The 25,475-nt window shown below is 43.3% G+C and overlaps 1 pseudogene; it reads left to right on the top strand.

Moving 5' to 3' along the window:
• Nucleotides 1-19,284: 19,284 nt before the first annotated feature.
• Nucleotides 19,285-24,981, top strand: LOC136489118 (uncharacterized; annotated as a pseudogene).
• Nucleotides 24,982-25,475: the final 494 nt, after the last annotated feature.

Raw genomic sequence — 25,475 nt, 5'->3', positions numbered from 1 at the left:
GTGCCGATTTGGGATGCCCGTGTATGCCGATTTGACTCACCTACATGGACAATAATTTCCTCGCCTAGGCATGCAAGCTAACCAAGCATACTATATAATCGAGCAGCTACCAAATTGCTAGCCTTGTCCAATGAGGTGATGCCACTATCAGGCAAGGAATATAAATGTTCCTTAATTGCTTTTTGTTTGGCATTAGTGGTTTGGTGTTGGGTATTTGAGGTTTTGTGGCTAGCAGTCCACTTGGTTAGCCAAGGGAAGGGGGATTTTCTGTGGTGGGAGACATGGAGAGGGACACGACTATGGCCTTGTTGCCGGCTTGGGCATTGGTAGTTCTTGGCCATGAGTTTGTTGGGTGCCAAGCAAGCTAACTGATTACAGCATGGATTGCATAGTAAAAACATATTAATCCTCATGTCTTAGCAAAAATTGATCCTAGTAAACTGGCTAGGAGCTAATAAAAGAAAACAACATAATTTCTTGCTGGGACCATTAAATTTTTCGAGACATGCTGATTTCAGCGTGGTCCATTAACTCATCAGATGCAAAAAATCAAGAACTAGGCCAAAAAAGCAGCTCATTTGCCCTGCTCTGCATGTGTGGAGTCGGGCGCCGACTACTATGCGCCCTAGATCGCTAGTCCAATGACTCGTATCTTGTGTGCTCGCATCAAGGCCCCACTACTGCATGCGCCAGCTGCCCCAAGAAACCTTAGCTCCCATTTCTCTATCCCCTACTCTGCATAGTGGTAGTGAGCGAGAAAGGAACAACGCAGCGGGGTGCAGCACAACGATGTCCGACGATGGCACTATCGAGAGCCACTAGCCAAAACTGTGTATAGCTATAGATCATTCGAGCAGAGCTTGTCGGTGCCCTAAGTTTGTGGACAGGTGTGGCGGTGGGCACATCTAGCATGAGTGATCAAGGACCTCTCCTACATGGACGAGCGAGCTAGGCCCCGACTGATAGGACATGCGAGCATGACCAGGTGCATAGGATGGGTGGCTACACTAGGCGTAACCATATTGTGTTTTGGGCTAAGTTTCGGGGAGTGAGAAAGAAGGAAGGGAAAAGAGTATGACATGTGGGCCCCACCTTGATAGTCGCTTTCAAAAGTGTCGGTGATATGTTTGTAGGGTACACCAAGCAGGCTACACAAGAAGCTGAAACCAAACGGGTACCTCATCTACATGGAATACAAGGCACACACTACTACAGATTTGGACATCATAGTCGGCCTCATCACTGTCGGATTTGTGAGAACCGGCAGTGATGTACCTTCACTACCGGTTATGAGCTTGAAAATGAGAAAATGATTGGGCCTAGGCTAAAACTAGCAGTGAAGGACCACATCACTGTCGGTTTGTGGTTTGAACCGGCAGTGTTTTGGTGGCCACTTATCACTGCCGGTTCAAGCAAAGAGCCAACAGTGATTAGGATCTATCACTGTTGGGTCTAGCCAAGAACCAACGGTGATAAGTCTACAGCACAAAAAGGTTGTAGCTGTCCTCTTCTTCCTCCTCTCTTCCATCCCGAGAACAGAGGTACGCGTTTGGGCCCTTCCCTCCATTGTTGTGGCTGCTCTTCACCATGAAGCAAGCGCTTGGATTTTGAAGAATGGCTTGATCTTTTTGCTTTAAGGTTAGTAACAAACATCCACTCCTTTGATTTTGTTGCTTAATTAGCTTTGTTTTGATGGCTACATTGCTTGATTCTCATTCTAGTTCTTTTTCTATTATAGAGAGCACTTTTCCAATTGGACATTTGTGCAAGGCTCAAATTGTGGTGAATCAATCATCCAAAAGGTTATTGTCTATGAACACATTTAAATTCCTAGCTACTTATTCCATGGTGGTCAAGATCATCATTGTTAGTATGTGATGCTATAATTAGTTCTTAGAAGTAGAGTAGAATAGTTGTTCTTCATTATTGCGCAATAATTGTTTTTTACTATGATTTTCAATTTATAGGGCCAGGGCTACCAATTTCAATTTTCCAATAATTAGTGTACAATAATGTTTTCCAAAAAATGTACTTTTGAGCTACAATTGTTGTTCATGAAGCTCGATTTCTTATTAATTCTTTGTAATTACAGTATCAATATTTTTTTGTGCAGAGATAGATCGAGAGTGGATGCATCTATCCCGAACAGACAAGCGGTACATGCATGGCATCAGCCAGTTTATCACCGATGCCAAAGCCCATGCTGGGAATGGGAACCCTATCTTTTGCCCATGCAAAGATTGCAAGAATCAAAGGAACTTTCATCAAATTGGGTCTATACAATCGTAATTGATTACCATGGGGTTCATGCCAAACTATACGATATGGACTATGATGGCGAGGTTGGTGTGAATGTTCTGTAGGAAAACGATGATGATGTGGACATGCCTGATGTAGCCATCCACGATGCTGACGAGGAACCCAGTGTCAACATGGAACCTATGGCCATAGTTAATAATATGTTTAGGAACACGCTAGCTGATGACACCGAGGATAACGATGGCATTTCTCAGCTGCTACGTAATTTAGAGACCGGATGTCTTAGTGAAAGACAGCTAAGAAAGCTAGAGAAAATGAGACAAGATGGCAAAACACCATTGTATAGGAATTGTCCAATGGGCAAACTGGAAGCCGGCACCATGCTGTTAGAGTTCAAATCGACAAACGGATTGAGCGATAAAGGCTTTGATCAGTTGTTAGGTATAATAAGGAAAATGCTCCTAGAAAAAAATGATTTGCCAAAAAAGACATACTTGGCCATGCAAATGATCTGCCCCATCAGCCTCGAGGTTGAGAAAATCCACACGTGTTCTAATGATTGTATATTGTACCGTGGAGAAAAATATAAAGACTTGGACAAGTGCCCCATGTGTGAAGCTCCACAGTACAAGGAAGGGCCACCAGATTAGGCTACCAAGACCAGAGGAGGTCACATAAAGGTCGTTTGATATTTCCCTATAGCTCCCCGGGTGCATAGGCTATTTGTATGTGCAAAGTCTACCAAGCTATTGCGCTGGCATGATGAAGAGTGTAAGAAAGATACAATGATGAGGCACCCTGTTGATCGGCGTGACAGGAGGACTGTCAATACTATGTTCTATAAGGACATCGGTGGAGAGGTAAGGCACCTTTGGTTTGGTTGGAGCACAGATGGGATGAATCCTTTCAACCATGTCAGAAGCAATCATAGCACCTGGCCAGTGACGCTCTGTATATACAACCTTCCACCTTGGGTCTGTATGAAGTGGTCATACATCCAGATGCCACTACTGATCCAAGGGCCAAGACAACCTGGGAATGACATCGGTGTGTTTCTAGAATAAGTGATCGGTGAACTAGTGAAGATGTTTGAAAAGGGTGTGCCGGATGTTTGGAACGAGTACAAAAAGGAACATGTCACAATCAAGGGAGTACTTATTGCTACAATCACCGACCTGCCAGGTCAAGGTTCATTGTTTGGAGAGAAGACAAAAGGCTATACTGGATGTGTAGAGTGCTTGGATGACACCGATGCGGGAAATCTACCAAATAATTCAAAGGTAGTTTATATGGGACACCGCAGGTTCCTACCTACAGATCACCCTTACCATAGGAACAAAAAAGATTTCAACGGTACTATTGTGAAATGCTTAGCTCCAAAATATCAAGACGGACCTACAATACTTCGAGAACTCAACAAACTGGAGGTTGTCGTTGGGAAGGGGGACAATGCAGTAGCAGCGCCTGATGGGAGCATTTGGAAGAAAAAAATGATTTTCTAGAAACTACCTTACTAGCCATTTCTGAGTGTACGCCACTGTCTTGATCCCATGCACGTCACTAAAAACATGTGTGCTAACACTCTTAACACCTTGATGGACACCGGGGGGCATCGAAGGATTCACTAGCCACACGCCTAGACATGCAACACTTGGGAATCAGGAAGGAGCTGCATCCTATGGAGCTAGAGAATGGCCAGTTCGAACTTCCAGTTGCATCATGGACATTGAAGAAGGAAGAAAAGCATGTACTTATTTCTTTCTTCAATGAACTCAAAGTCTCGATGGGCAACTGTGCGAACTCGAAGAGGCTAGTGAACATGAGAGAACTCAAGTTCAATTATGGCCCTATGAAGGCCCATGACTGTCATGTCATTATGACTCAGCTGCTCCCTATTGCCCTATGTGGTATCCTCCCCCCAAAGGTCTGTGCCCCAATCATAAAGCTTTGCTTGTTCTTCAATGCGATCTCAAAAAGGTCATTGATGTGTCCACGCTACAGCAGCTGTAGCGGGACATAGCCGAAACTCTTGTTAGGCTTGAGATGCATTTTCCGCCGACTTACTTTAATATCTCATTGTATCTGCTCATTCATCTTGTTGACCAAATTAGAGCCCTTGGCCCAATGTACCTGCATCATATGTTCCCTTTTGAAAAATTGATGAAAGTTTTTAGGAGGTATGTTAGGAACAGATTCAGGCCAGAAGGGGGCATGGTTGAAGGATGGTCAACGGAGGAGGCCATTGAGTTCTGCACATATTATCTAGACATCAAAAGGGTTGAAGTTCCTTAATCTCATCACGAGGGAAGACTACGTGGCAAAGGAATGATCGGGGAGCATTTGTCATAGTAGACGGCCTTGTTTCTTTCAGACAGGCACAGTTCGCTGTTCTCCAGCAAGCCGAGGGTGTGAAGCCATACATTGATGAGCATAGGCAATCACTACAAACTCTGTATCCGAGCAGGTCACAGGCTTGGCTGGATAAAAAACATAAGGAGGAATTTATCAACTGGTTGCGGCGCCGCTTGCTTGGAATAAAGTTGGGTAATCAACTGGATGCCTTAGCCAAGGGACCTTTGAGTACATATCTTAAGTACCAAGGGTATGAGATCAATGTATTCACATTTTACATAAAAAAGCAAGATAGAAAGAGCACATATTAAAATTGTGGTGTTCGTTTTGATGCTGACGACAAAAACGACAACATGCAGGCGACATACTATGGTTTCATAGAGGAGATATGGGAGCTAGCCTATGGTTTATTGAAGGCAGCTCTTTTTTGCTGCCAGTGGGTCTGGCTTGAGGAAATCAACACTGATAGCGAAGGGTTCACTACCGTTGATCTCACTAAGACAGCATATAGAGACGACCCCTTCGTCCTTGCAAGAGATGTTATGCAAGTCTTCTATGCAAGGGACAACAAGACAAAAGGAAGGCTAAAAGTAGTCATAGAAGGGAAAAGGAAGATTGTTGGTGTCGATGGAGTGATAGACAAAGAAGACTACAGGGGCTATCAGGAAATGCCTCCATTCGGGGCGAACATAGCCCTACCTATCCTTCAAGAGGGTGACGAACTTGCTGACGTACGGCTTGATCACAATGAGGCCCTCATTGTTGATGCACCTAAAGATAGTTAGATTATTATTAACTATGTAATTATTATTCGGACATTGTTCACCAACTATGTAATCTAATTTATATTTTTTGCGCTTCTCTATAATTAAATAATTGACTATGTAATCAAATATTGAGATGATGTTTAGAAACACTATTATTTGATAATTATAGACCATTAATTAATTATCATGGAATTAAATAATTGAGACACAAATATTTGTATTATTTTACAATAAATTATATGTATTTACATGCACTAAATGGATAAAATAAAAAACATAACCTAAACTAACGTAATCCTTAATGCTAGTGCAGCGGTTAAGGTAGTGATATGAATATTCCCTCATGGGCCAGTAGTGCTCTCACCTACTGCGATAGCTAGCCTATAAAATGGCACCCTGCTAGGGAGCCTCTCCATGCATGTTGGTTTTTGCCAAGGCTTATTAGTGATGATATAGTGTTTTCCTCTCTCAACATACCACATATATCGTTATGCGTCGTAGTCCACCAAAATTGTGCACACAAGAGGTACTAGAAGAATGCTACTGAAGATAGAGCAACGTCGAAGATTGGAGATGCCGCGAGGTTCACAGAGCCATCCGCTATCGTGCGCATCTAGACTACACCAAGAAAAAAGCCATGTATAGCAGAGGCATGGATTCATCGATGTCACCTTGTCATCTCCAACCGGTATAGCTTGTAGACCACCTCAGTGCTGCTGTTTGACCCTAGTTGGTGCTAGAAGAATGCTAGTGAGGTGGTTAAATTATAATGTGTTGATACACATTGATTGTAACATTGACCTGTACGTAAATAGGTCTTTGTTATCGTATATGGAATTTTAGTGTAAGGTCTTTGTTATCATATATGTAATTTATTTCTAATATTTTCGTTATTTTTTATGTATTTTTGTACTATCTAAATAAATATATCGTTGTTGTTAAAACTTTCCCACTGTACTATCTAAATAAATATATCCTTTACATATATGCACCTTCACTGTCGGTTCTATTTAAAAACCAGCAGTGATATTCACTTTCACTATTGGTTTTATTTAAAAACCGGCAGTGATATTAACTTTCACTATCGGTTCTATTTAAAAACCGGTAGTGATGTCCATGCCCCCCTATATAAAACAAACCGCCAGCCACATACATCGATCCCACCCACTCATGAACTCTCACAGTCTTATTTCTCACGTTTCACTCTCACTTCTCAAGAAATCCACTCTCTCTCTCTACGTGATTTGGTCATGGCTCCTGCATTTTACAATGGTATTGATATGTTGTCTTCTCCAATATTCTATCTATATTCATTTGATCTATATTTATAATCATGTTTCTTTGCATTCTACATTTATATATATTCTTATTCCTTGCATTCGATCTATATTTAATTATGTTGCCACATTTTACTTAGAAGAATTTTTTGTGCATATATTTTATGTTCATATTTTTTTTGCATTTTATCGATCAGGTGGTACGAACAATGAACCTCCCCCACCACAAGAACCAGATTTCTAACCGGGCGATGAGCCATTCGCTCCTAATGTGGTCATTCCACGATTCCCTGTTCTAAATATTGTATGAAATATTTTCCAACATCTTTTATTTTTTTATGCTAACAAATAAGTGTAATTAGTTTACTATCATTGTTGTATACATATATGTCGCAAACTATATCCCCAATAGATTGGCTACAAACAGTACTTAGCTGGTTCTTTATCTCGAACATCGTTGAGAACACGACATCTAATGCAAGTGGTCGGCTTTGGACGTGTGAACTCAATTTTTCTATCCATTTGAGGGGTGCAAATCATCGGAACCATATCCATGAGACGGGAAGACAGAGCCCGGATGTGATAATCGCCCAATTCAGTGCCGTGCACTTCTATTTAGAGGCACTTCGATATGTTTGCTATGATGTGCCTGATTTCTCGCACTTCAAGGTACTTGCTTTGAATGCTGGTGATATCCCTGTCCCGCAAGCAAGCGAATGGTTTGTGAGCTACAACCATGCGGATGTGGTAAAACGGTCACTTATACTTGAGTCATGGTTATTTGTTGTTTATTATTGTAATAACATTCTCTAATTTTTTCCTTTTTCTCCACATGCAGATTGCGCTCTAGGGCCTTACCTATGCCGCATGTGGCTTGTGGGCTGTTCTAGACCAAGCTACGGAGCAACTCGGGTATGATTGAGACTTCTACAATGGAAACCTTGGCCAGCTCAGTATAGAAGGACGCTAGTACTACATAAGGATTACTATCAGGGGCAGTGGTCATTCAGTAGGTTACATCTATGGCTGACCATTCTTTTGGTATTATGAGGCAGAAGAGAGTGCACTCATATGGGCATTGACCTTCATTGATACAAGCAGATACATAATCTGTGGCATCAATTACCATATATGGCTACAGAGGCATGTTAGTGTGCGTGGCCCGATTGATCCCGGTAGTGATTTCGATAGTAATTAATGTTTATTTAGCTAGGTTTGTAAGGTCGTAGTTTAATTGGGTTCTAATTTTAATTTGTATGGCTTGTGTGTTTAATTATTGTCATGCATGTAATTCGTGTAATATTTGTTGGGCAACTAAAAATATACATTCTGGTGTCGTATTGATCTCAAAATTATTCTCAAGCTTGCACGTGACATAGGTGAAGGAAACACCAAGTTTGGGATTTTTCGGAGATGGTTTGCTACTTTCTAAGGTTTAATTGAATTTCCGTGCGACCACACCGATTAATTATAGGTTGAACTGAGTCTACCGACGAAAAGATCTAGAATGGTGCCAAACTTTTACACAGGCTCTAATGTGGCCTAGGGATAAGAATTTTGTGGAGGTCGATGAAGAAATCTATTGGGTCCAAGATGTAATTCACCCTCTTTTGTCTCATTCAGCACAGAGAAAAAATATATTAATAAAAAATGATCAGAAAAACCTCAGATCTTGTTTGGGGCCTTAATTTGGGTATACATGCCTACCAAAAAAATTTCAGTCATTTCGACATAGACAGAGTATACATGCTTCACAGAGGTACATGAGCCCTTTCATTGAACCATGACTATACACATAGGTTACCAAGGTTTCTGTGGTTCATACGCATTCTAGTGTCGTATTGGTCTCACACTTTTTCTTAGACTTGCACGTGCCACGTGTGAAGGAAACACCTAGTTTGGGATTTTATAAAGATGGTTTGCTACTTTATGAGGTTTAATTAAATTTTTACGCGATGACACCGATTAATTATAGGTTGAACTGAGTCTACCCACGAAAAGATGTGGAATAGTGCCAAACTTTTACACAGGCTCTAATGTGCCCTAGGGATAAGAATTTTGTAGAGGTTGATGAAAAAATCTATTGTGTCCAAGATGAAATTCACCCTCTTTTGTCTTATTCAGCACACAGAAAAATATAATAAATAAAAAAACTAATCTGAAAAACCTAAGATCTTGTGTGGGGTTTTAATTTGGGTGTACATTCTTGCCAAAAATTTTTTGAGCCATTTCGACATAGGAACACACATGCTTCTATTTATTCAGTATATAAAAGAAATTTTTTAATATATATAAACATCACTGTCGGTTTTAAAAAATCGATAGTGATGAGACGAAACCAATAGTGATGCTGGTTATCACTGTCAGTTTATTTTGAAAACCAGCAGTGATTTATAAAAAAATAAAAAAAATTGTGCCAGCCCTCGGGTTCGAGCTCAGGTCTCGGGGAGCAAAGTTCTGAATCTTAACCGCTGCGCTAGTATAGGAGGTGTGTCGAGGCTAATTTTTTTGACCTTTTAGAGCGCTTAATAAATTATAAAATAAAACCAAAAATTTTGGGCTGCCTGGGACTCGAACACGGGTCTCGGGGGCTAAATTGCGGGGTCTTAACCGTTGAGCTAGTCGGAGGAATTCGAAAGAAAGAGAAAAGATATCCTACTTAACCCGTAATTGCTACACCCCCATCACTGCTGGTTCGAGGTATGGCCCAGCAGTGATGTTTCCTCATCACTATCGGTTTAGAATTTACAACCGGAAGTGATGAACCAGTTGTATAAAAGCAAGGCACGGGTTGAAATTTTCCAAAGTCATTTCAACCCCGCGCCATCTCGTCCTCCGTGCCGCCGGAGCACAACCCCGCGCCGTCGGGCACCACCGTTCCCCACACACCCATCCACTGCCCCCCCCCGCGCCACCGTTCCTAGCACCGTGCTCCTCTTCTTCGACGCCAACGCCCATGCGTCCCATCGATGCATCCCCGTTAGTCACGCGCCAACGCCAGCGGCGCCGTCCACCGCCCCACATCAGAGCACCACGCCATCTATGCCCTCATTCCTCATCCATGATGTTGGTCGTGCCCCTCCTCCACGCCTGCACTTCCACTGCCGAGGCCTTTAGGACCACGCGAATAGCTGCTTTCCCACCCCCACGGTGAGTGTGTGGCACACTGCCCACTATGTGTTTGATGAAATGCCCCACGGTGAGTGTGTGGCAGCGGCGACCAGGATTTGGTAGGTCCGCTCCTACATTGACTCGTGATTCATGTGGCATTTGGCGTGTTGGGGCCAATGGGACTTTAGGGGTGGGCATTAGGAAGTTTTCAAGGCAAAATGGTAGTATCATGGTTTACTAGTGTGGAACTGAGCATGCTAGTGTGATCTATTTATCTGTACCACTGACCTATGAGAAGAACTGCATAGTATATAATTATCTGGAAGCTTGATCAATACTTTTACGCCTGCTTTGCTAGTATTAATTTTTTTTGAGAGCCAACTTATGAGAAGAACTATAGTTACTTAGAAGGGAAAAAAGTTAGGCCAATCCATTGCAGGAGTACTAGCAAAAGTACCTAATGTGGTTAAACTCTGTACATTCACTGTCATATACTTATAATCATGTTGTATAATTTATCATTCAGATATGAGGGTTCAATAAGATGGCACAATTACTCTGCACATAAACGCCATACTTATTGTGGTATTGCAATGTTTAAGAGTGCCAGTTTTTGCTTGGCAACTTAACTTGATGGCATGATCTAGCCTTTAGGAAGCAACTGTTTAAATTGGCCATGTTGAGTGGTATGTGCTTGGTATTTGGTAACTCCACTTTTAGTGTGATATTTGCTGGAACTATGGTAGCATGGTCCACTCCATGGTTCTTATATAATTTTGGTATTATGCATTAGTGTACAACCTATAAAGGCTTGCAATTAGAATGAGCTTAACCAAATGTTGGTCCACTCCATGGTTCCTATATAATTTTGGTTTTGTGTTGAATATTGGCATTTTAAACAACTGTTTTAACTTTTCAGACGAGGAAGTCTTTGTTACAACAACAACAACAACAACAAAGCCTTTAAGTCCCAAACAAGTTGGGTAGGCTAGAGTTGAAACCCAGCAGAAGCAATCAAGGTCCAGGCACATGACTAGCTGTTTTCCAAGAACTCCTATCTAAGGCTAAGTCTTTGGGTATATTCCATCCTTTCAAGTCTCCTTTTATTGCCTGTACCCAAGTCAACTTCGGTCTTCCTCTGCCTCTCTTCACATTACTATCCTGGCTTAGGATTCTACTATGCACCGGTACATCTGGAGGTCTTCGATGGACATGTCCAAACCATCTCAACTGGTGTTGGACAAGCTTTTCATGCTAAAATCATGAAGAATAATTTAATTTGTTAGATGCTACAAGTACCTCCTATCTTAATGTAGCTTGCTCTATGCCTCTTTATCTAGATAATATTTGTTCATTAGCTGTATATGAACTTAATATTTCTGATACATCATGTTTGAATGACAACCTAATTTACTTAAATGTATAGGCAACCATGGCATGGTATGTAGTGCATGTTGGTCTCATGCCTAGGATTTATCGAACCTGGAAAGATTGCTATGCTCAAGTTAATCGATACCCTAATAATTTTCACAAAAATACAACATAGAAGCTGAAGCTTTGAGGGCCTACTATAGTCATCCGGCCTACCTTGCAAACCATGGGCAACCAGCCTACTAGGGTCAAATGAATGCAAACCATGGCCATCCGCTGGCACTGGAGATTGAAGAGAAGCCACCCGCCGAAGATGTGAAGATTAGGAGAATTGCTCCTTGGTCTTGGAAAGATGTCATGCTTTTATTTATGGCTATGGTCATTGCTTTTCTTATTTAAAAGTTGATGTAGGCTTAGTTTCCTAGAACAGTAGGTGGACTTTGTTGTATGTGGTCAATCAAACAATGAATTTGTTCTAGGTGAACATATGCTATTATTTGACTTTGTTGTATGTGGACTTATTGTTAGACTTTGCATTAAACATATTATATATATAATATGAACATGTGCTATTAGTAGTTGTCCGTAGCCAAAACTAACCATGATTATGTCACAGCCATGACTCATCATCGCCTGTTACCCCGTTGCCGAAGAACAGATTGGCAATAAGAAGCGGCTAATATCGCTATGACAGGAGAGCCGCATGATCCGACAAACAGTGATGGTGTCAATCAGGATGGTGAGAACGAGCAGCCATGGACCCTGTTTGGCTTGCTCGAGCTGGGTCAAAATGACCAAGTAACTTTGGTATCATATGACTATGTAGACACACATGCTAATCAATTGAGATGGTCATATCTTACTTAGTGTCTCCAGTAGGAGCCTCCGCCGACCAAGGAGCCAGAGGGTTCGGGTAGCTGGAAGGCCAGATCCAAGCAAGGCGTGTCAAAGATTCCTATTGGTAGGAATGCACACTGGCACATCACTGAGTTCGATGGATTCGAGGATCCACTCTAACCGCAAATAGCTTTGACCAAATACAAGACTATCCTCGAGTTACTTGTAAGGGACTTCATCCCGATTAGGTACAGGATGTGGAATGGGAAAGATAATGACCCGTGGAGGGTTCTCAAAAGTGAGAAGGATTACATATGGGATATCAAGATCCCATAGTATTTCACTTTCCCAACGGAGTATGACAAGGAGGTAGTCAAGAAAAAAGCAGAAGAAATCATGGGGACATGCTTCAAGAATTTTAAGGGGACATTGTACAAGAATTTTGTCCTCCAAAATAAAGAGCCAGATTTCGATGGTGGATAGTTTAGCAAGAAGGACTTTTGGCATGATTTCAAGAAGAAGGATCCGAGGAGTACTTAGAACTGAGCACGAAGAATAAGATGAACTCGCCGAAAGCGATGAATCCTCATCATCTTGGCTCTCATGGCTACGCCAAAAAGATGCTAGAATTTGAAGCAGAACTTGAAAAGATGGATCACCTTGCTGAGGAAGGCGTTCAGGTTGAGACCGCCCATTGGGAGCCAAGATAGATATTATACTGTATGGGGAGAACTGTATGCCACGCCAAGGATGGGAGCTTTAGCTCCACAAATCCACCCATGAGTGAACTCATCCAGAGGATCTCCTAGGTAATTGAGGAGGTGAGGCAAGGGACTTGCACTTCTAATAGGGAGAAAGACATGCACACCCAAGCACTCCGAACCAAGGAGCACCCTAGTTGCACTAGAGGAACCGATGTTGTTCCTTGGAAACTGGCATTTCCCAAATAATCTCACAATTATCGGAGCCGCTCGAGGGGTAGAGCGGATCAGGAGGCAAAGTGTTTGAGGTGACTAAAAGGGATGGAAAACAGAATGAACGCATAGATTGAGGCGACTGTTGAAGCACAAGTCCAAAAAATTTTGCTGGCCAAGGGGTCAAGAGTACCACAAAACCCTACTCCTACTACCTTTAGCCCACAGTTTAGGGGTCGTAGCAGCTACGAATCGACCCCGCTCGACGAAGAAGGTGCGAATGTCCCTCATCCAGTGGATGGCATCACTGAACCCGTCAATGTCAAGTTGTACATCCATTAGGAATGGAGAAAGGACATGGTGGCGCCTGGCCAGGCCTGGCCTATGGGAGACGGGACCATTAATGGCCGCCCAATTCCACAGGGGTACGCTCGCATCACCATTGATAGAATACTTGATAAGAAGTATAACAAGATACACATTGAGTACCCCGTAACAGAAGACAGGCCGAAACTTGGTCATAACAAGGGCTCTCAAGGGGCCTGGCGCAAGCACTTCATTAAGCTTGACCACCAATTGTCCTCTGATGATGAGGATGACTGCGACTCTTCGCCCACTCATGATGATCACTCACCATCTCTCAACAGAGGTCACTCCCCTCCTCATCCCTTGCCATCACCCCCAAGAACACAGAGGTCTCCTTCTATTCCTCCTCATCTGAAACCATCTTCATCAGCCCCGAGAAAAGAGAAGACTCCTCCTCCTCCTCTATCTTCAGCAGCCCCAAGAAAATAGAATTCTTATCGTCATCCTCCTCCTTCTCCTCCACCACCTCAGCCCAAAACAAGATCAAAGGCATCCTCGCAATCGCAGAAAAGGTCCTTGGATTCAGTCGCTAATGCTCCTAAAGTGGACCAACAAAAAACAAAAAGGTTGTTTAGTGGCAGCATTACAAACTTGATTGAAGCAAAATTTATAGCACACATCTCGAATGAAGATTGTGTTAGTTTCTTCAATCTCTGTGCCACGCTGCCTCCGTGTTTGTTGAAGTCCAAATTCGAAAGGCAAACACAGAATCAGTACGCTACAATAAGAGCCGATGAAATACACAATGAAGATTTAAGGAAGATACAAAAGTACGTCGAAGAGAACCCCGAATTAACCATGGAAGAGGCCGCGAACATCTATTATGATGTACAAGGGACAGGAACCCCAGCAATGAAGTATAAAAGGGGCAATCTTTTGGTTCCCGATGACAAATACAAAAATTTGACAACATATATCAGCCAGTTGCATGAATATTATATGGCTCAAGCAACAAAGACGGAGGACTTTGGTTTTGAGGTTATTATCCGTTCGCCACATGTTTTTCATTGTCCTGAAGAAGAGAAGTTCGATGTCGAGTGGGAGTGCTTGTTCCAGCTATACTATAAACCCTCTCTCAATTCACAAATGTTGATGCTGTGGACTATGTAAGTACCCTACACGCACGATATTATAATTAACTACTCTCTCGAGACATAAATTGTTAACTTTTGAGCAATTCCTATGATTTTATGTAGGTGTATAGCAAAATTTTGCATACTAAAAAGAAAATGGGATAACATAGGCTTCTTGGACCCCTTGCGAGTCAATGAGAAGACATGTTTAGGCCTCCATGGATGTGACATGGAAGACCTGAAAGAGAGATTGATTGCTATTTTTGATGAATTCAAGATGAAGAACAAAACCCACATACTTCTAGACTACAACAGTGAGTATGTGTTCTTGGCTTTTAATTTTATGCTTCTTTTTTCATTAAGATTATTCGATAATTAGGATTCTATGATTGCAGCAACCATTTCATCTTCATTTGTGTCAATCTTACTAAAAATTTGATCGAGGTGTGGGACTCGAAGAAAAAACCATTTCATCATCTGAATGCTTTGGTGGGAGTGCTGAATTAGTAAGCAGTCCTAATAACATGTTATTTTCTAGTCACACATACCGCTTTCTAATGTTTCTCCTTTTAATGTTGCACAGTGTCTGAAGAAGATATATCGGTGGGACGCAGGTCCCATTCAAGGTTGTCGAAATGGAGGGGAAGTACCTAAAACAGCCGGCGGGAAACAATGAATGCGGGTTTTATGTAATGTGGGCAATGCTTCACTACATTGGCGGGAAATCAGAAGAAGCAGATAAGTTGGTGTGTATAATCCTCATTTCATTTATGTCTGTTAATAATTCAATAAAATAATTTACTGATTCCTCTTTGGATATCATCTTTTTTGAACGACAGCGCAAGAAATATAACCACGAAAGGTTGTTAGACATGGAGATCGTCGCACTGCAATCGAAGCTGGCAAAATTCATCTTAGCCGAGGTATTGAAAAAAGTTGGAGCATTTTCCATTGCACAATCCGTGAAGTTCAAGGACCAGTATGGCCTAGAGCGGCTCGCTAGATTATTGTAAGAAGTCCGAGAAGCATGCTTCATCTTATTGAATAATTTCTTTTTTATTTTGAGGGATCGAGATCTTGATAAGAACATTTGAATTGTAACCGTAACATTTGTAATGTTTAATATTGATGGACCTGTCGTCTACGTAGCGTATATAAAGCAAAACCCGATTCTACGAAAAAAATATAAATTAAAATAAATTATAAAACAATAAAATGTGAACGGGCCATCAGTGCCGGTTAGCAATAAACCGGCAGTGTTGTTGTAACCATCACTGCCGGTTAGCAACAAACCGATAGTGTTGGCTTGCTCAACACTGCCGGCTTGAGCCATGAACCGACTGTGTAGGCTTGCTCAACACTGCTGGCTTGAGCCAAGAACCGACACTCTTGAAGCAACCATCATTGTCGGTTGGGATTACAAACCAGCAGTGTTGTTCAATTGGACACTGCTGGGTGGAGCCCGGAACCGACACTGTTGCCTATAGATCAGTGCCGGTTTTTAAGAACCGACAGTGATGTTAACCCCCTATCACTGCCGGTATGCCACTGTCGGTTCAAAATCCGGTAGTGAAGTGGGTTTTTGAACCGACAGTGATGTCCAGATCTAGGGTAGTGACAACAAGACGAGAAATAGTGTCTCTTTCCTTATTAACTCACGGTGCATGTTAGCAATATAATTAATACAATCAAAATCCCCCCATTCAGTGCATTGAGACATCCCTTAGTTGTTCTTAGTGTTTTCGCAACTTTCATAGGTCCCATACCATACTATATGTAGGATTTTTTTATCTTTCACTCCATCCCAAACTTATTTCTCACTAGTGACATTTGTTGAAAATGTTCTACCAAACAGGACAAAACACTCAGCGTGCATTATATCATCAATCATACTCGATTATTAAATGTGTCGTGTGTTTCTATGGGTGAAATTCATGCAGCGAGGAAATATGCAAAACCAAGTCAACCTTGGTGTAGGGTCGTAGCAGATTCAAGCTCATTTAGCCCATGAAACAAGGGTGCGGAGACTCGCTATACCATAGCCAATCTATAGCATCGGACAATGGTCGCTAAAACATAATATTAACGAACAATTATCGGTCGGTATAAATTTCTAACAGATCATCGGTCGCTATTTGTACTCGTACCGACGGTATATATTAGCTGTTTACCTCACACCATTGGTCACTAAAAACACATCTTAGAGTCAAACGACTAGTCGATATAGCCCATTTTTCATTTTGACGTGCTCAGCCAGCTCACTCGTGCGCATGGAAATTAGCGCGGCCCACCAGTCAGAGTGTCACCAAAAACCCTATCTCTAGCCATTACCCAACCCAGCAGCTGCATCTCTCACACCTCACGAATCTCACCCCAGCAGCCGCATCTCGTCTCGGGGCCTCTTCACCACCGCCGTGCGTGAGCTCGCGGGGGCAGCCATCCCAGCCACGGCCGCCCTCCTCGTCGGCACGGCCACCGCCCGGGCCACTATTCCCTCTGCATGCTCATCGTTGTCGCCATACTCGCCCGAGGCGCCGCAGCCGTCATCCCCACACCGTCATTGCAGCCGTCGTCCCCTCTCCCACCACCCATGAACTCGAACAGGAGCGTCCCCAAGCAGGTACTTGTTCTCTTCCCTTCTATCCCCGTCCGCTGCTCCCTTCCCTTCCATCCCCGAGTATGTACGGCTGCCCTGCTCTCTCCATCTCCAGTCTCAACTCTCAAATCAAATCCCGAATTGGCCAATCCCGCTGGAGTGGTGACTGGTGAATCCGTGAGTGCTAAATCGAATTTCCTTGTTCTCCAGTATTAGCTTTGCTTCATTGCTTCCCAATTTCTGATTACCAAATGCTAAATCGAGTAGGTCCAGGTGTCCAGCAATAGTAGGATGGTATAGCTAAAGAAATTAAGATGTCGTGATTGTTATCCCAATTTTTCCTTGTTCGTATGTTTTCTAATTTAAGCTTCCATCCATTATATCATGACTTATATGGGACTTGTGTACATGCTGATACGTATTAGGCAAAATGCCCCCCTACATATATTTTGTTGCTAGCTCCGCCACTGCTCCTATACCCTTGTTGAGAATTCTAAGAGGCCTATGCCAGTTTTGGCCTAATCTAAAGAAAACTCTATAATGCAACATGATAATAGTACCACATTGGTTTTTCTACAGGATAAGACCACCCCTACTCCGTATAAAATAAGGGATACATGGCCGATTGAGTTCCCAACCATCCAATCATAAAAAAAACACATCTACTACCTCTATTTATCCTCTTTTCCCATCTATCTCTTCTTCTCGTTCTTCGTCGGTGCTGCATGGCTGGAGCATCGACGATGATGATGCTCTAGAGCAGTCAGTCTGGCTAGGGCATCCCATAGCCGCCACACGCCATGACGGAGTCCCTCTTGGGCGTCTGGGGTTTTGGTCTCAAGAGACCTTGCCAGTGTGTGTTGCGTATCCCGTTCCCGGTGATGCTCCTCCAACGATGTGTCTTGTGTATCACACTCATCGCTGGAGGCACCAGGTGTTGTCATCACTTAGGCGCCGGCCGACCACAAAGTCGGCCAGGTCCTACATCAAGTGATCTAGCTCCTTATGCAGTGTGTGATCTAATTAAGCATCAACACCCCTCTCGGCATTGCTCCCCACTCGAGGCTTCCTTGGACGCGCGCGCAGCAGCTTAGCCTAGGCCTCAACCTCTGGTTGAGTATGCCAGATGCCTCAACCTAGGCCTAGATCATTATTTTTTTCCTAGGTGAGGGAAGCATGCACTATGGATAGGAACGCGGGACTTGATCTCAATTATTGCTACACCTTCCACACAAGAGGCTGGCAATGTTTTGTAGACATGAGAAAAAGTGGGCCATTAACTTCTAAATCTACATACCGGACATTCTTCTATGGACCAACCACTTGTCTCCTACATGAGAAAAAGTGGGCCATTAATTTCCTAGCCATGGAAATGCTTGTTGAAATCCTCGATGCCATCTAAATGTAAAGAACATGATGTTGGGCAACCTTCCCTTGTCTCCTAGTGATGACAAGGACATTATTTTGTATGGGACTGCTATTTTCTTCCCTCTATGATATAAAGATGGGACAATTGGCCACGGGACATGCCAAATGAGCACCGACGGCTGGTGGACACCCCAAATCCGCAAAGTTGCTGCTGGACAATGTGTTTCCACTTTGAATTGCCAGAAGACACCGCGCCCCGGTTTCAGCCAAGAAAGGTGATGATTTGCCCAAATTGCCCTTGGCCCAACTGGTCAGCCCATTCCATCCGCCGCGACGCGGTCCTCGTCAGCGAGCCAGACAGCCTCCCAGACGAACCCACCCTCGCTGCCGCCGGCCGTCGAGCTCACGCGTCGCCCCGCTGCTGCGCCCTTCCTCCGTATGACCGCACCATGCCTCCCTATCGGCGCATCGCCAGCTCCCGCGCCTCTCCTCCCCGGTCGCCGCGCCCGGTGCTAGCGCCGTGCGGCGAGGACGCTGGTCGCAGCAGCCGCCAGTGCCTGTGGCTGCCAGACCAACCTCCAGCCGAGCCGAGCAGCTCTGCGGGAGCACGCTGGCCGCTCCCGAACTGGACGCCGCCGCGCGCCGCCATTGAGCTGGCCACGCATTGGCGGCGAGCATCGCTAGCAGCAGCTCCGCCGTGGCCTCGCGGGCTCAAACGCGAGCAGCCGCTCCGCCCACGGCCCTCGCCGGCACGCGCGACCAGCCGGTCCTTCGCGCCTCGCAATGCGCTCGAGTAGCAGCTCCGCCGCGTCTCGTGGAGCAGAGCAGCAGCTCCGCCGTGGCCTCGCAGGCAGGCACGCGAGCAGCAGCTCCACCGCGGCCTCGCCGGCACGGGCGAGCAGCCGGTCCGCATGGCCTCATGGGCACGCGTGCGAGCTGCGGCTTCGCCATGGCCTCGCCGGCGCGCACGAGCAGCAGCTATGCTGCGGCCTCATGGGCGCGCGTGCGAGCTGCGGCTCCGCCATGGCCTCATGGGCGCATGTGTGCGCCACCGCTGCCGGGAACAGCGGGCTCCGGCGTCCTTTGCCCCAAATTCATGACGCGTCCGCACGGAGCTCGCCTTGCTGCCGGCGCCCTCTTCTCCGTTTCTCCTTCAACGGCGGGAGGCCGGCGGCCGGCACAGAGAAAGAAAGGGGGAGGAAGAAGAATGGGCTGACCAGTTGGGCCAAGGGCAATTTGGGCAAATCATCACCTTTCTTGGCTGAAACCGGGGCGCGGGTGTCTTCTGGCAATTCAAAGTGGAAACACAGTGTCCAGCAGCAACTTTGCGGATTTGGGGTGTCCACCAGCCGTCGGTGCTCATTTGGCATGTCCCGTGGCCAATTGTCCCTATAAAGATATGCCGCTCTATTGTGCAGTCAAAACAAAAATCTTATGTGGTGGTCTAGAGCATAGTCACCAATTATCAAGGAAAATAAGGAGAACAATCACCATTATCTTTCTTCTATGTCTCCTTTCTATGAAGTGGGCGATTGTAAAACAATGTATCTACTAGTCAATGATGATGCACGATAATTCATTCACACAACATGTAACTATACCACAAATGTATTTTTACTTTTGATGCTAATTACTAAGGTGCATGAGAGTAGAGAGGCCCACGTACAATCTGCTATAGCAACCAATGCGAGAGAAACACCCTAGTCATGCACCATAAAGACAACAACCATAAAGATGTTAAGGTTGTTCAACATCAAATAGTTCTACTCTTGGACCAAGTCATTAGATGTGGCCAACAAAGCAGCATGCTCAACTTGCTCCCTAGAAGGCTAGAACCATCTATTGGCATACACTGAGGGAACTGCTTGACACATCCAAAGTACTTTTTTTCTACCTACTATCATTGAGGATACACTACACTAGCAGAGAACAGACTTTCGGTTCAAGGCTTTAGCCCCGGCCATTTTTTGGCCTGGGACTAAAGAAAGGATTAGTCCCGGTTGGAGCTATCAGCCGGGACTAAAGTCCCTTGCCCAACGGATAGAGGCGCAACTTTTGCAGGAGGGGAGCAGGAGTAGACTTTTATTCCCGGTTGGTGGCTCAAGCCAGGACTAAAGGTCACCCTCCAGTCCTGGTTGGAGCTACCAGCTGTGACTAAACCTTTAATCCCGGTTGGTGGCTCTAACCGGGACTAGAATTGTACCTGTAGTCCGAGTTTATTCCACAAACCAGGACTACATGTCCTAGGCTATATACTTCTCCTTCTTCCTCCCCCAGCCTGAGCCATTTCCAGCTCTCTGCCTGTTCTCTGTTCTTGCTCATGGAAGGAGTTCATGCTTGCGGGACTGGTGAAGACTTCATTCCTCCATCCATTCTTTGATTCTAAAGGTTACCAACTTCATCCTCACATGTTTCATCACTAGCATGGCTCATTTCTTATTTAGAAATAGAGAAATTTGTGGTTTTTTAGATTTGGAATGATGGTGGATTTTTTTTTATTTATATATCATTTGAGCTCGAAATCACTTGATAGTTTGAATATAAAGGTGAAGGAAGCGTATAGTAGTTCATCAAAACTAGTATGCACCTTTCATTTCCTGATTTCATTGTGTAGAAATAGAGAAATTTTTGATTTTCTAGATTGGGGATAATGGTGGAAATTTTTTATTTATATGCCATTTGAGCTCAAAATCACTTGATAGTTTGCATATGTAGATGAAGGAATCTTATAGTAGCTCATCAAAACTAGTATGCACCTTTCATTGCCTCATTTCATGGTTTATAAATGCAGAAATATAAGGTTTTTTTAGTATATAGCTCATTTAATTTCATGGTTCATTAAATGAGAAATTTATAGTAGTTGATGAAAATGAGTATAGAGAGTCATTGATGGCGACTGCTTCCGGGTCCTCGGCCTCGCATGGGATCCCTAAGCGACTGAGGCCAGACCTCCCTCTCATTGTGTGCGGCAAGTGTGGGCAGAAGACTATGAGGGAGTAAAGGGTGAAGAAGAAGGGTCCCAACCAAGGGCGCATCTTCTACACATGTCCGGATCACAAAGTGAGTAATTTTTTTGTCATGTGTTGTTATGGTTTGTAGCCATTTTTTGTAATGATTTGGATTAAAGTTCTTGATTTGTTGTTGTGATTTTAGTGGGATGTCACTGGATCATGTGACGGTTAGTACTAGGAGGAAGAGTATGTTGAGCACGTCCAAAAATCTCTTGCAAAGGCGACTGATGAGAGTGCACCTTTGTATGATGAGGCAGTGAACTAGTAGAAGAATGATCTGTTAGTTTTAGTTGGAATTGGTCGTAAAATCCTTATTCTGTTAAAGTGCATTGTAGGTTTAGTTTGTTTAGTGCTATTTGGGATTGTCTACATTGTATCAAGGCTTTAATAAATTAATGTTCAAGAGTATGTGAAATAGCTGTGTGGTATGGATATTAATTAATCATGTTGATTGATGGATATTTTGGATCTTTTAATTAACTACTAATCATGCATGTTGTATAATATGGGTTACTACAAGTTTTTCATGTGGTGTACGTCATGTAATGCAGATGAACCGACAATGGATGTTCAACATGGACCGCCGCTCCCTAGAGTTCATTAGGGGCATCCATGAATTCTTAAATGTGACCAAGGCAAACATGCAGAATGGTTTCATGTGCTACCCATGTGTTCAATGTAAGAATGAGAAGGATTATTCTTGCTCAAGGGTCCTACACGAAGACCTGTTTACATCGGGTTTCATGCCAAACTATATTTGTTGGACTAAGCATAGAGAAAGATGTGTTATAATGGAAGAAGATGAAGAAGAAGAAGGGGATGATGACAACATTATTATTCGTGGTTTTGCTGAATACGGTGCCTTTGATGATACTGCAATGGGGGATGTTGAAGAAGAGGTAGCGGCAGAAGATGAGCCCGTTGATGATCTTGGTTAGGCCATCCATGATGCACAAAGAGAATGCAAAAGTGAAAAGGAGAAGAGCAAGTTCGAGCACACGCTAGAGGATCACAAGAAATTGCTATACCCAACTTGCGAAGAGGGGCAAAAAAAATTTGGTACCACACTTGAATTGCTGCAATGGAAGGCAAAGAATGGTGTATCCAACAAGGGATTTGGGGAGTTATTGAATATCGCAAAGAAGATGCTTCCGAAGGCAAACGAATTGCCTGCCACTACATACACAACAAAACGGTCGTCTGCCCTCTGAGATTAGAAATCCAGAAGATACATGCATGTCCTAATGACTGCATCCTCTACCGCTGTGATTATGAGAATTTGGATGCATGCCCGGTATGCCATGCATCGTGGTATAAGATCAGGCGAGATGACCCTGGTGATGTTGAGGGCGACGGTGAACAGCCCAGGAAGAGAATCCCTACCAAGGTGATGTGGTATGCACCTATAATACCATGCTTGAAATGTTTATTTAGAAATAAAGAGCATGCAAAGTTGCTGTGATGGCACAAAGAAGACCGTAAGGTAGACGATATGTTGAGACAACTACATTTATGTGTACCTAAGGCCATTAGTTGAGGAACTTCTACTTTTGTGGAGCAACAGAGGCGTATGTGTGTGTGTGGGATGAGTACAAACAAGAACACTTTGACCTACGAGCATTGTTGTTCATAACAACCAATGATTTGCCTGCTCTTAGTAATCTTTCAGGACAGTCAAACAAGGGATATAATGCATGCATGCACTATTTTCATGACATGGAATGTATATTTTTGAAAAAATGTCGAAAGGTCATGTACATGGCCGTCGTCGATTTCTTCCATTGAATCACACCCTAAGAAAGAGAGGCAAGCATTTTATAGGTAATGTAGAGCGCCAAACAAAGACTGACAACTGTAGTGGTGAGAATGTATTCAATATGGTCAAGGATGTACAAGTAGTCTTTGGGAAGGGACCTGGCATCCAACCTGTTCCAAATGATGCTAATGGACATGCATTCATGTGAAAGAAGAAGTCCATATTTTGAGAGCTACAATACTAGCAAGTCCTAGAGGTCCGTAGCATGATCAACATGATGCACCTGATGAAGAATCTTTGTGTGAACTGCTAGGCTTCATGGGTGTGTACGGGAAGTCTAACAACACAATGGAAGCAAGATAGGACATATAGTGTATGAAAGAATGAGAGAACCTGCATCTAGAGAAGGTAGATGATGGATGCCAGTACATAAGTCCTGCCAGCTACACTCTTAGCAAAGAAGAGAAGGAAAGCATGTTTGAATGCGTAAACAACATCAAGGTCCCATCTGGCTTCTCCCTGAATGTAAAGGGGATAATAAATTTGGCAGAGAAGAAATTCCTAAACTTAAAGTCCGATGACTGCCATGTGCTTATAACACAATTACTTCTAGTTGCATTAAGAGGGATTCTACCTCCAAATGTACGATTAGCCATCATGAAACTATGTGCATTCCTCAATGCAATTTATCAGAAGGCAATCAATCCAGCGCATCTAGCAAAGCTATAGAATGACGTGGTCCAATGTCTTGTCAGCTTTGAGTTGGTGTTCCTACCATCCTTCTTTAATATTATGACACACCTCCTAGTTCACTTGATTAAAGAGATTAGTATTCTCAGTCCTGTGTTCCTACACAACATGTTCCCCTTTGAGAGGTTCATGGGAGTCTTGAAGAAATATGTTCACAACCGTGCTTGGCCAGAAGGAAGCATCGCCATGGGCTACAGAGAAGAGGAGGTCATTGAGGTATGCGTTGATTTTATTCTTGACCTCGACCTGATTGGTGTTCCTAAATCATGACATGAGGGGAGACTAAGTGGAAAGGGCACACTAGGGAAGAAATCATATATTGGCAAGGAGGATGATTATTTCAGTAAAGCACACTACACAGTTCCGCAAAACTCCTCCTTGGTGGATCCATATATCAAGGTACATAAGGACATTGTACGTGGAGAATTCCTAGGGAGGTCTGAAGCCTAAATTACGTGATGGCACATGGAAACTTTCGACGGTTGGTTGCGAAAACAATGTCAGGGTGATGAGAGTCTGGATGAGCAACTGTACTTGTTATCTAGGGAATCATCTTGGTATATCTTGACATTCAAAGGGTACGAGATAAATGGCAATACATTTTACACGATAGCCCAAGTTAAAAGGAGCTCCAACCAAAATAGTGTTGTCTGCATAGATGCTATGGACCCAAATGGGAATAAGGAAACATATTATGGCCGCATAGAGGAGATATGGGAACTAGACTATGGACCTTATTTTAAGGTTCCTTTGTTTCGGTGCCAATGGGTGAAGGTGACCGGAGGTGGGGTAACAGTGGACCATCATTATGGAATGACAACAGTGGACCTCAACAATCTTGGGTACAAAGATGAACCATTCGTCTTAGCCAAGGATGTGAATCAGGTGTTCTATGTGAAGGACATGTCTACCAAACCAAAGAAAGGGAAAAACAACGACAATGACTCAAACAATGAGCCAAAGTGCCACATAGTTCTTTCAGGGAAAAGAAACATCGTGGGAATCGAGAACATGTCTGACATGTCAGAAGATTATGAAAAGAATGATGGAATTCCGCCCTTCACAGTAAACTATGATCCAAGCATCCTGCTAAATAATGAGGACACTCCATGGTTGCGGCGCGATCATAAACAAGGGACATACGTCGAGAAGTTCATTACTATTCCCGCTTGATATGGTGATGTATTAGACCTATTATGTAATAATTGTGACTTCAGATTTTTGTGTCATGTTTTCATATTTTCTACGGTTTAAATGAATTTTCTGCTTGATGGTGGATTTCCTGTGAAGAATGTGTGATGAAAAACCAAATGATCGACGTCAATAAGATGTGAAAACTAATTTCTTGTCGTAAAGCAATAGTTTTAATGATTTTAATTAAGTAGTACATTTTTGCATGGTGGAAATTGTGATTATTATTTACACTATGTTAAATATTTATACGGTAAAACAAAAGAGTTTAGCTTATAGATTTTTCTTGTGTAGAATAATGCAAAACCAGGTCTAGGAATTTTTTTGTAATTTTTTGGCTAATATTTTATTTACTAGGCAATTAACAACTCTTTGCATATTTATATAAAAGAAATATATAAAAAAGGAAAAACTTCTAGAAACTTGTAGGAAGCCAAACTGCAACCCACCTTTACTCTTGGGAGGATCAACCAACC

The sequence above is a fragment of the Miscanthus floridulus genome, chromosome 10 (genome assembly GCF_019320115.1).
Source record: "Miscanthus floridulus cultivar M001 chromosome 10, ASM1932011v1, whole genome shotgun sequence".
NCBI lineage: Eukaryota > Viridiplantae > Streptophyta > Magnoliopsida > Poales > Poaceae > Miscanthus > Miscanthus floridulus.
This window is presented reverse-complemented; position numbering and strand designations above follow the sequence as displayed.